The 12,891-nt window shown below is 38.3% G+C and overlaps 1 long non-coding RNA gene and 1 pseudogene across 2 annotated transcripts in view; both read right to left on the bottom strand.

The window, feature by feature from the left end:
• The window catches only part of LOC114319841 (ABC transporter D family member 1-like), a 34,655-nt pseudogene extending 26,113 nt beyond the window's left edge, over positions 1–8,542 (bottom strand). The window contains exons 1-5 of the transcript XR_014362855.1: positions 8,415–8,542; positions 6,624–6,816; positions 3,511–3,735; positions 3,219–3,367; positions 467–588 (exon numbers count right to left, since the gene is read on the bottom strand). The product of XR_014362855.1 is annotated as an ABC transporter D family member 1-like (transcript). The remainder of the gene's footprint in view (positions 1–466; positions 589–3,218; positions 3,368–3,510; positions 3,736–6,623; positions 6,817–8,414) is intronic.
• An 873-nt stretch (positions 8,543–9,415) lies between these two features.
• On the bottom strand, positions 9,416–10,329 carry LOC145789170 (uncharacterized). Its single transcript, XR_014341289.1, has 2 exons — positions 10,084–10,329; positions 9,416–9,541 (listed from the first exon to the last, which is right to left on the bottom strand). It is a non-coding gene; the product is annotated as an uncharacterized LOC145789170 (long non-coding RNA).
• Between the last annotated feature and the right edge of the window lie 2,562 nt (positions 10,330–12,891).

Here is a 12,891-nt window from a genome sequence, read left to right on the forward strand (position 1 = left end):
TTAAATTTCTACATGGTATCAGAGCAGGTTTAGAACCTAATATTTTCGCTTCACCGGCGGGCGGTAACCTTACCTTAGCCGTCCGCCGAACCTCAACCAATTCCGCTAAAATTTTCTACACATACCTTCACTCCGCTGCCACAAATTTCACATCTACTCTCTCTCTCAATTTCTTTTACACTCTCCTGGAGTTGAAGCCGAACCGGGGGCCTTTTTCATTGGTACAGATAGATCAGATACGATCTTCGCTTCACCTCTCAAGATCTGTTACGATGTACACTTCAAGGAAGAAGATACACAAAGATCAGGATGCGGCACCCACTGAATTTGAGGAGACAGTTGCACAGACATTATTTGATTTGGAAAACTCCAACCAAGGAGACCCACGGCTCTCTCTCACTCTCGGCATCAACCTCTCTCTCTATCTCTCACAGAGCTTCATACACTTCAACCCCACCACACACACATGGATTATTATAAGCTCCCTTGGTCAAGCTTCCATCCCACTCTGTTGGGCACATGGCCACCGCTGCTGCATCTGCTTCATCATCATCCACCTCTTGAAGCAAAGCTTTTTCACCTTTGCAGCTTTTGAACATGGATTCCAAAGAGCAACAGCCAGTCTTTGTCTGGTCAAAGGACTAGCCTAAACCTCACAGCCAGTCTTTGTTCCCAACTTTTGTTTTTTTTTTTTTTTATTTATTTTATATATATATATATATATATATATATATATATCTCTATCTCTTTTTATTCTATTATCTTATTCAAACCCATTTTCCTTTTCTTCTTTTATTTCTTTATTTTTTCTTTTCATCCATTTTACACTACCAAACACTTTACACCCACTCTCTCTCCTCACTTTGCATCCACCGCCCAAACTTTTTTTTATTCTAAAGCTTAATTGGTGCACTCCTTGTTCCCCACTTTCTTTATTTTATATATATATATATATATCTTTTTATTATATATTAAAAAATAATAATAATAAAAAAATAAAAAATAAAACAAAAAAACATCATCTCTCCTCCGTTTGATTTCAAACTCCATTATTTTTATTTATTTTCTCCAAACCACTTTCCTTATTTCCCCCATCTTTCATTTTTGATTTCAAATATATTTTATTATTTCTTTCTTTATTTTTCTTTCACCTTATTTTTAATCTTTTTCCAATTCCATTCATACCATCTAGCTTTGCACACCAAACCATATTTTATTCATCTCAGGGATCAACCCCGATCACAATTTTACATAAAAAAAAAAAAAAAAAAACAAAACAAAACAAAAAAAAAAAACAAAATACAAACAAACAACCACATTCACAGGTGGGATTTTTTCTTCTCTACTCTGCCGCCGGTCTTTTCTTCTTGCCTCCGTCCTGGGCGGCCCTTGCCGGTGTTGCCTCCGTGTTTCCCACTCCACTGGGCATGATCACTACTCCCTGCTCCTCCACTGCAGCATATGGCGGCCCTCCAAATCGGAACATCACGGTGGCCTTCCGTTTCAGCTCCTTGTTTTCCGCCTTTAGCACACTTATCTCTGCTCGCGCATCCTTATACATGCGTTGGAGCAGAGCCAGCTGGGAGTTTAACTGTTGCACCTCATTTGTCCTGCTCTGCAGCCGGTGCGACAAGTTTGTGACTGCAGTCATGGTTTCCACACATGACTTCAGAGTATACTGATTGGCCTCAATATCAGTTTGCACCGCCATTTTTTGCTCCACCGACCGCATCGGAAAGTTCAACGGAGCAAACACAGAGGTGTTTGGTTGAGGTTCACTGGCCACCGCACCAGTTCTCTCTCTTGTTGACTCATTGAGGTCTGGAAAGAGAGTGAGCAGACTACGGGACGAAGAGGCCATTTTCTGGGCAACCGAGTATTACAGAGTGTTTCAAGATTTGCAGCTCTTAGAGACACTCTCTCAGCAAAAGGAACTATCTCTCTCAGCAACACGAAGAGTTTTTTTCAGAGTTTTTTAGCGGGTTTTCTGCCTCAGCCTCAGCCTCCGCTTCGATTTATAAAGACCTTGACGAAGAGGCAGACACGCGCATCATGAGCCGCTCGGCGCTCGCCGACAACTTGGCACGCCTTTTGATGGCACGTCTTTTTATGGATTGGGCACGCCTTTTGATGGCACGCCTTTTTATGGATTGGGCACGCCTTTTGATGGCACGCCTTTTTGAAAGATTGGGCACACCTTTTGAGGGTGCGACTTTTTAGGGGTCCAACAAGACTCTGTAAACTGCCCCGACATTGATTCCGGTTAGCTCCTTTATGGGTCCGACAAGACTCTGTAAACTGTCCCGACATTAATTCCGGTTAGCTCCTTCATGGGTCCGACAAGACTCTGTAAACTGTCCCGACATTGATTCCGGTTAGTTCCTTCATGGGTCCGACAAGACTCAGTAAACTGTCCCGACATTGATTCCGGTTAGCTCCTTCATGGGTCCGACAAGACTCTGTAAACTGTCCCGACATTGATTCCGGTTAGTTTCTACAAGGGTCCAGCAAGACTCCGTAAACTGTCACAACAACTGTCACAGCATTGTCTGCTACAACGGTCCGACATGACCCCATAAACTGTCTTCTACATCGGTCTGACACCGCCATCCAGTGTCCTCTACACCGTTATGACACCACCATACAGTGTCCTCTACAACGTTATGACACCCCCATACAGTGTCCTCTACAACGTTATGACACCACCATCCAGTGTCTTCACCAATGGTCTGACACGACCATACAGTGTCACCTATCCTCTTTTATTTTTATGTATTTTCTTGTTTTGTTACTCTCTCCAAACTCAAGTTGGTTAGTTCCTATCCCGCTTGAGTTTGCGGGGGGCTGTTAAAATCCACCTACTCTCCACCTACTTCACCCACTTAAACCTACTCCACTAAACCTAACCCACTACACCACTACCACCTCACCTACTCCACTAAACCTAACCCACTACACCACTACCACCTCCACTTCACCTACTCCTTACCTACTACACACTCACCCTCTTCTATATATAGGAATCATGAATCATTGTAATAGAAATCAATATATATCAATCAATAATACAATTCTCTCTATTTCTCTATACATAATTAATTCTCTCTATTTCTCTTTATACATTAAATTTCTACAGTAGTTCTTATAGGAAAATCAGGCTACATTACTTACATGAGCTCTTTTGCAAAGGGATAGGTCTACAGCTCTCTATTGGTTACAGGTTTGCATTTATCATACAGAGGAACAAATGCAGACCTAACAAGTGAACAACTAACTGCCAACAATATGAGAGAACTTGCACAGGGCATTGATTATACCCAAAATGCAATGCTATGTGTACACTCAGCACCATGTAGAGGAGAAGTAACTGAACCAGAAAAAACAATTGGTGATGGGGAAAAAACAATCGACCCAACTAATCAAAAGAGATTAAAATAAGCAGCCACGGAAACAATAGCTATTGAACAATAGATATAGTAGTCTGCCAATGACATTTGTGTCAATAACTACCTGAAAATACTGTGCATGAATAAGCTTTGTCAATATTTTTCTGAACCGCAGGCTTAAGGTCCCCGCTATGTACTTAGATGTAGAATGCAAGGTTGACTGAAGGAAACACAGCAGAAGATTTTCCAAAATCAGATGGAAAAAGGTTGGTACACTTCGAAGAAAAGCAGCACGGAATAGGAATCCTTGCACTTTTGCTAATCTATTGCTTAAAGCAGTTCGCAACACCTGCAAAAAGGTACAAAAAAGCAAACATTAAATTAAAGGCAGCAACCAATCCTTTCCATGATTCTAACTCATGTTTTACCGATAATTGTAATCAAATGGAAAGATCAATTTAAGTTTTGATAGTTTCAGCTAGAGCGTAAAAAGAGAAAAATTAAAACTAAACATACAAATCTTCAGAACCCAACAATAGTTTCTTCCAATTAAAAATAAACAGAAAATTAAAATGAAACACTATCCATTGTCAAACTAGAACTTACATACTGTTTTTTTTTACCAAAAAGAAAGCTTTATGTTTAAACAAAAACAACAATCTTATCCTTTTCCAATTAAATATTTAAAAAAAAATTATGGTGCATAACACTTACCTTATTATGAAAACAGAAGTAAAGATTCTAAAATTTGTATTCTTTAGGTTGCCATTTGAACCAATGCATGATAGTGCACACCATCTTTCCAAAATTATTGCCTAATAAACCTCAAATGCACTCACAACTATAGATTATGTATTCCATGTCTGTCCTTATGAGGTCTGAGTTTGACATTATTTGTGGTCAAGGTGGCACATATTAAGAATTGGTGTGATTGAAAATTGAGTAATTACTACTCAATTGAATTTTGACTGTGATTTGGACTTCTAACTACACTGCATCTTTTAAATCTTTACACTGATCAATCAACGAAAATGTTTCTAACATTTTTACCCCCAAGCAAAATTACACTTGAAGAAGAAAATTAATTAAATTTCTTTCCAACCACCCAATTCTTTCCCTATCTCTATTATTCTTAATCTTACTCAAAAATCACAACCAATCTCATAAACTATGGTCATTGTTGTATAATTCATATTTATTTGAGTAATGGAGGATTCTAGGAACAAAAATGTGCATATTTTCCTACATAATTGGTGATTTTAAAACCTCCTTCCAGGTTAAAGCTTTGTTGAACCAAGCCCAGACATACTTGATATGGGCAACGATCTTACTTGGCTAAGACCAAACAATCTTAGTTCTTTCAGTGAAGTGAACCAAGGTCAAATGGAGCCTTTTTTCCCCTTTTCCAAAATGAAAGGATCTACATCAAACCACTCCCAAATAACTCTCATTCTCAAAAAACTTCCAAACTGTTCAAAACAACAAACAACATTTTACAATAAACTAATATCTGTAAACCCTGAAATTTCAAACTGGGAATTGTCAGCAAAGGAGCAGTGGGCTATCTAGAGGAGGGTGGAAGACGATCATTGATGACAAGCTGGTTGGTGGTCTATGATGGTCACTAGCAATGGGTGGCTGGATGAGAATTGGTGACCAGCCAGCTGGTGGTTTACGATGGTCTGACTGGTGGTGGTAGAATGGGTAGGTGTACAAAAAAAAAAAAATTGAGTATGATCCGAGGATGGGATTATTTTGTTATAAATTGTTTAGTGGGTGTAGCGAGATGAAGTGGGTATAGAGTTTCCCTTCTAAAAAAGGAAATGTGAACATTAAATTTACAACTTAGGCAAATGGTCTATTTACCAAAACCCCAGTGTTCCTAGCATAATTAATATGAGATTCTGATGCATTTTCTTCACATACAAAGGAATAGCGTAAAACCAAATTCCAAGAGTATCTTATAGATTATTAGTCTATCTACAAGTTTATTAAGGTTTTCTTCTCCAACAAAGTATAGATACAGTTTTTCAAAAGATAGAGACATGTACAGCCAACAAGCACATATTTACAGAGTACCTTTAAATGTCACAAAACAGTCAAGGGCTTCAGCATTTAAAACTAACAAAATAAAGCCTTGCATCCCAATCAATTGTGGTTGGCTACATGAATCTTTTTTTCCTCCATTTTGCTCTGTCAAGGGCCATACACTCAATTAAATTAGGTACCACATGTTTGTATTCAGATTCATGTTCATACAGGATCTGACGGGGTTTTTTAACGTGTTGGCTGTCTAGCTACCTAACACACAATAGATGAAAGCTGAAATTTGGATGTTGGGGGTTTCATTCTATAAATGCTGAAATTTGCAGATCTTTTTCACATGTTGGGCTCAGAGTTGCCAAAGAAAGAAAGAAAAGAAAGTGTAAGAGACCACTCTTTTATGAGTCATATGAAGTATTGGGATGGAAAGACATTGTAGGTCTTTGAGGAGGTTGAGCTTTTGATTCATTGTCTGAGGAAGAAGTTACACATTTACCTGATTTTGTTGACAAGAGAGTCTGTCCCTTGCTGTTTTTTGTTGATTGCTGACTTTTGGGAGAATTGTATATACCTGTAGATTATAGTCAATATAGTTTGTCTCGGTCTATAAAAGGTGGCATGGTTGCACCCTACTGTTGGCACTTTATAATTTTTTCCTTATAATAATAACAATAATAATAATTCGTATTAATATACTAGTTCTATAGGTAAATGCATTGCACTTACCAATTCTGTTTAACGTTTTGGATCATCTTGCAAATTTCCAAGCATCTTGAAATGTTTCTGTTTATTCAATTATAATTCTTGCAAAGTAAGTAATCAAATGAATATCCAATGGAACAAATATTAACAGTCCTTTCAACAGCATTCATAAAGGGAATTAAGCAGAAATCACCAGAAAGTAATGACGGAAACAGAGCAGCATATCAACGTCACCAGATATAGTATTTTGAGAGGAGACTAGTTTCAGACACATGAGACACATAAATCCACTAAAAAAGCAATATGAGTAAACAGAACATAGCATATCTAAACCACAAAATGCAGGCACGGTCAAAAGAGGCTTACCACTATTATGCCCAATAAAGAGAGAAGATCCCTTGCCCCAATTCGCCCCATACGAGATAGAAGAATTGAAGCTAAAACCTAAAGTGACTTCAATCCACCTTTCTTTTTTTGCCTACTTTTCTTTACAATATTTTCATTCCCAACCACCTTCTCTAATTGTTCTTTATTATCACAGAGCCCATTGTACTGACCAAAACGATCAGGCCTTTCGCCACAATATCTTGATCGCAAGTATGCAGCTGTCCCACCAGCAACCACAACACCAGTAGCAAGTAGTATTGTTTTCCTGTAGAAGAAAAGAAAAACTATGGGTCCACCACTGACAGAATGAAAATAGAAGGATCATACTAGAAAAGAAGTCACTCACAAAGATGGTTCCAAAGCAATGAATTTACAGTTGATGCCAAGGACCATCCTAAATTTAAACTAGTCTTGAATTGCTCCATATTAGGTTAAATCTCGACAAACTAAATTTTTTAAATGTTTTTAATTATTTCAGTAAATTTCGTCAAATCCAACCAGACTCCACAAATTCTCATTCAAACAAAAACTATTATTTATTTTCTTAGTAACAAATAAAGCTATCACTAAATAGCACCAGAAGAGGTGCAATCCAAATAGGCATGGGCATACAAAAGAGACTGCCTTGAAGGTCACATATTTAGCCTGTAATGCAAGTAGTTGAAACAAAACCCTTCATTGGAAGCCATGAATACAAAAGAGCATACCATGCGTAATCTTGTGGACCAGGATCTCATCCTCCTCAATGTAGGTCTACACAATTATATCTATACAGTCCACCAAACACTTGACATTCAAATTATGGCCCCGTTTGGCACCTTGGCTTTTTGACTAATAAAGGCAAAAAGCTACTAAAAAGACCAAAAAGTCAAAATTACTAAAAAAGTCAAATCAAACACACTAGTCATTCACGTTTTTTAACACAACAAAAAAAAGTCATTCCCAAACACATTAACTTTTTTGTTATACTCAAAAAGTCAAAAATTCACTAAAAATGCTAAACCCCAAACGAGGATTATATCTTATTTGTCTTGCCGTTGTTCTAATTCAATAAACGAGTCCAATACAAATCTGAAATTCACCAAAGTTTTGCACATATAGGTTGTATACAGTTTCACCATCATAGTTTAACAACAGATGCGTGATATATTCTGAGAAGTTTTGTAATCCTTTGCATTGAATGCTAGGTAAAAGAGCTAACTTTGTGTGTTTATGATAAAAAAAAGTATTGACGATTCTGTGTAGGCATGGCAATAGGTTCAAGATTGAGATTTGATTTCTAGTTCTTGAGTATCTTAGTTTTATATTGAAATTTTGGATTAGTCAATGCTTCATTTAGTGAGAATCTCACTTGCATAGAGATATTTGCAATAAGGTTTTTTTCAATAAAATTGGATTCATGCCTTGGTCTACAATATATGTGCTATGATTATCTTAATGCGTTGACAGCCTTCCCTAAATTCAATGGTGTGCTATTGGAACTATCAATAAATGTTGAGCACTCTGATTTTCTTGGGACATTTTGATGGTTTATAAGGCCCCAGTTTCCAAGTGAGACCCAAAAACTGTTTTCTTTCTAATCCTTTTACTTTGTTACCAACTAAATGTACTTGCTACAAGGACATGCTATAAAGTTCAAGATCTACAGTATGTTTTCACAAGATTGAAGGTAGTCTCTTGTATGCCTGAATCAGAACTGGATCTCTAGATAGACTATGAATGATGGCCAGCAGTTAATACTATGTACTTATAGGTCATCTAAACATCTAATTATTCCAAACTTCCAGCCATGAAAATATCCATCACTGAATCCATTAAATATTGGGTGCTGAACTTCTATTTGCATGCATTGTGTTCTTGACAGTTGACTCAAGCACTAGGCTAAAAACTTTTCACCAATCACGACAGTAAAATGATGAAAATTTGACCCGCCCTTTCTCGCTCTGCTGTTTGTCATTACCAACCCTAACGACTAGGGCTGGTTTTGGAACCAGCTTTAGGGCTTTTTCGTCTTTATTTTCCATTTTTAGACTAAAATTCCACATAAAATTTCTTTTTAAAAAAATGAATGTCAATTGAAAAATAGCAATGAAGATGGAAAATACACCCAAAAATGCTGGTTCTAAATGACCCCTAAAGATCTCATCAATTATTCTCTCCTCACTACTACTTCAAAGATGAACACTTGAAAATGGTAGTAGATGGCAGCACAAGCTCATGTTAAACTTTTCTCGTATTCCACCAGTACACTTTTAACATACTTGAATGCATGTAGTTTGAAATTTAAACACTTCTCCAATCATAAACTTCTCATATAGTTGAGGAGTATACAAGATATTGTAGGAGTTTCCTTGAGAAATATAATGATGAAGCATAATCCATGCTTAATTAGTCTTCCTACACTTAACTAACTGCTTTGATTATTAGTCTTATCATTGACCATCATCCAAGCCATACAGCAGCAACTGCCTGCTACAACTGTGCATCCAAACATGAAGTGTGCCCAGAGTTGGCTAGTCATAGCAGTTGCCTAGATAATCTATGATCACCAATTCATAGCAGTCACCTAATTAATCTATGAGCAAAAAATTCAGCAAATCAATAATCAGTTTTTGAGTAGACAAGATTAGTTGCACTAGTAGCCGAGATCCACTTAAAGGGGTGACAAAGTCAAAATATACCAAAAAACATTTTCTTTACTACATAAAGACAGCACATTGAAAGCCTTAGATATATACTGTGACGATAGCGCTATGTGACTCCAATGATAATATTCAAGTGTTATGGGAAATCTAGATTTAGCATCAATAATAACACAGAGTAGAACAGTCGGTACCAATGTAATGGGAAGTCCAGATTTATCATTAATAATAACAATAAGAGTAGAACAGTCAATACCTCCTTGAGGCCAAAAGGCTACGACCATGTTCAGTCAACTGCAATAGCTGAAGAGACGGCATAGATAAAGATGAACCTTCCCAAACCAATAAATATCAGTAACTTGGATGCCTTCCTCTCAATTTCTGAAAAAAACAAACACAACAAAAATTAATTTTCATTGAAAACAACTTAAAATGGTTATTCCCACAACAGCCAACACAGTAGGAACAAAGAAAAATAAAATTAACAAAATTCTTTCAGTGCAGAAGTGGCAAACCATATACAAAAGACAGCTTCAAAGAGGCATCAAAATTACTATGATAATAGAGAAAAATGTGTAGCAGCAAAGCATTCCCTTAATCACAAAAGTAGGCAACTGAGTGACATCTGTTTACAAAATCTTCAGACAATTCAAAACATTTATTACCATACAGAACATAAGTAACATCCCAACAAAATTAAGGATTAGAATACTCTCACTTCAACATTTCTACTACATGTACCATCCTAATAACAATTCAAAACTACAGCCCCTCACCCAACCAGCTGCAGTCAAGCAAGCTGTCTAATAAGTTTAAGGGCCAGCTGTTAGTACATCCCAATTAGATCTATAAGAAAAAATAAGCCATAGCAGATATTAAAGAATAGTGTATTCAAAGTGAAACTGTAATAGGGATTTTTGTACATGTGTGTTGGAGAGGGGGGAATAAAGACTTGTAACAGGTACCCGCCAAGATGCTGGGTGAACGTACATGTTGACATGTGGGGGCAGCTGCCCACACTGATTTTTTAAGAAAACTCTCTCTCTCTCTCTCTCTCTCTCTCTCTCTCACACACACACACACACACACACACACACACATCGCAATGGCTGGTGAGTTCGCAGTCTCCGTCTGTTTCGGAGATAACATGTTTTCGAACAGACCTAATCATTCAGCATTTTGGGCCCGTTTGTTTTCAAAGTTAGGTTGGGTGGAATTATTAGGTCAAGTTTGGGTACTTCTAAAAAAGTCAAAAAGTCAAAAAGTTACTTAAAAAGTTAAAAAGTTAACACTATTCATCAAAAGTCAACAATTACGGCTGCACAACTCCCAATTCAAATTTTTCCCTACAAATCAATTTTTACAATTTTTTATTACACATTTTTCAATAAAAAGTCAAAAAGTTAACCCAAACATCCATATTTTCAACCTCAATTTTTTAGTCCAAAAAGACAAAAAGTACACTTTTTTAGTCTTCCCAAACTTGGCCTTAGTCTGGGCAGTGTTATTAAAGACGATAGGCACACAGAGACGCCAAGGTTTCTTGGGGGCCAGGGGCAAAGCGTAAGGCGAAGCGCAGGCTTTACAGAAGTGAGACGCACTTTGTACATAAAAAATTATGTAATTTAATATAAGTGTAAAAATTTATGTATTATTAATTGATGTTTATTGATATTTATTACAATGATTCATGATTCCTATATATAGAAGAGGGTGAGTGTGTAGTAGGTAAGGAGTAGGTGAAGTGGAGGTGGTAGTGGTGTAGTGGGTTAGGTTTAGTGGAGTAGGTGAGGTGGTAGTGGTGTAGTGGGTTAGGTTTAGTGGAGTAGGTTTAAGTGGGTGAAGTAGGTGATAGGTTTTAACAGCCCCCCGCAAACTCAAGGGGGATAGGAACTAACCAACTTGAGTTTGGAGAGAGTTACAAAACAAGAAAATACATAAAAATAAAAGAGGATAGGTAACACTGTATGGTCGTGTCAGACCATTGGTGAAGACACTGGATGGTGGTGTCATAACGTTGTAGAGGACACGGTATGGGGGTGTCATAACGTTGTCGAGGACACTGTATGGAGGTGTCATAACGTTGTAGAAGACAGTTTATGGGGTCATGTCGGACCGTTGTAGCAGACAATGTTGTGACAGTTGTTGTGACAGTTTACAGAGTCTTGCTGGACCATTGTAGAAACTAACCGGATTCAATGTCGGGACAGTTTACAGAGTCTTGTCGGACCCATAAAGGAGCTAACCGGAATCAATGTCGGGACAGTTTACAGAGTCTTGTCGGACCCATAAAGGAGCTAACCGGAATTAATGTCGGGACAGTTTACAGAGTCTTGTCGGACCCATAAAGGAGCTAACCGGAATCAATGTCGAGACAGTTTACAGAGTCTTGTCGGACCCATGAAGGAGCTAACCGGAATCAATGTCGGGACAGTTTACAGAGTCTTGTCGGACCCCTAAAAAGTCGCACCCTCAAAAGGTGTGCCCAATCTTTCAAAAGGCATGCCATCAAAAGGCGTGCCCAATCCATAAAAAGACGTGCTATCAAAATGCGTGCCCAATCCATAAAAAGACGTGCCATCAAAAGGCGAGCCCAAGTCATAAAAAGATGTGCCGGACATGATGGCGAGGCACGTGAGTGCCTTGGCTGGCGCGCCCGTTTGTCGTCTGGCGTCAAGTGGCGCGCGATACGCGTGGCTGCCCCGTCTATTTAACCAAGGTTGATGCTGAGGCTGAGGCAGACAAAAAACTTCTGAAAATCCTCTGAAAAAAACTCTTCCTTTACTGAGAGAGAAACTCTGTAATACTCTGTAACCAACCCGTCTCTGAAACACTCAGCAACATGGCCTCTTCTTCCCGTCCAGCTACCCAGAACATGGCCTCCTCTTCCCGTGGTCTGCTCACGCTCTTTCCAGAATTGAACGAGTCCACAAGAGAAATAACTGGTGCGGTGGCCAGTGAACCTCAACCAAACACCTCTGGTTTTGCTCCGTTGAACTTTCCGATGCGGTCGGTGGAGCAAAAAATGGCGGTGCAAACTGATATTGAGGCCAATTAGTATACTCTGAAGTCATGTGTGGAAACCATGACTGCGGTCACAAACCTGTCGCACCGGCTGCAGAGCAGGACAAATGAGGTGCAACAGTTAAACTCCCAGCTGGCTCTGCTCCAACGCATGTATAAGGATGCGCGAGCAGAGATAAGTGTGCTAAAGACAGAAAACAAGGAGCTGAAGCGGAAGGCCACCGTGATGTTCCGATTTGGAGGTCCACCATATGCTGTAGTGGAGGAGCAGGGAGGAGGCAACTTGCTTGGTGGTCTAGGAAGCACGGAGGCAACACCGGCAAGGACCACCCAGGACGGAGGCAAGAAGAAAAGACTGGCGGCTGAGTAGAGAAGAAAAATCCCACTGTGGCTGTGGTAGTTTTGTTTTTGTTTGTGTGGGTTTTTTTTTTTTTTTGGATGTAAAAGTGTGATCGGGGTTGATTCCCTGATATGAATAAAATGACAAGGTTGTGGAATGTTGTTGGTGTTATTTTGTGGTGTTGTTTTGTTTAATAAGAAAAATAAAATAAAAGAAAATAATGAATAAAGAAAATAGAGAAAAATATTTGTGGATGGGTGATAAGAAAAAACAGCAGTGTGATTTTTTATTTTTATTTTATTTTATTTTATTTTTTTGGTGGAATATAAAATAAATAATAGTAAGAGAATGGAAAACGGGTGATGCT

This window comes from Camellia sinensis, chromosome 1, assembly GCF_055761805.1.
Source record: "Camellia sinensis isolate YWXY chromosome 1, ASM5576180v1, whole genome shotgun sequence".
In the NCBI taxonomy this organism is placed as follows: domain Eukaryota; kingdom Viridiplantae; phylum Streptophyta; class Magnoliopsida; order Ericales; family Theaceae; genus Camellia; species Camellia sinensis.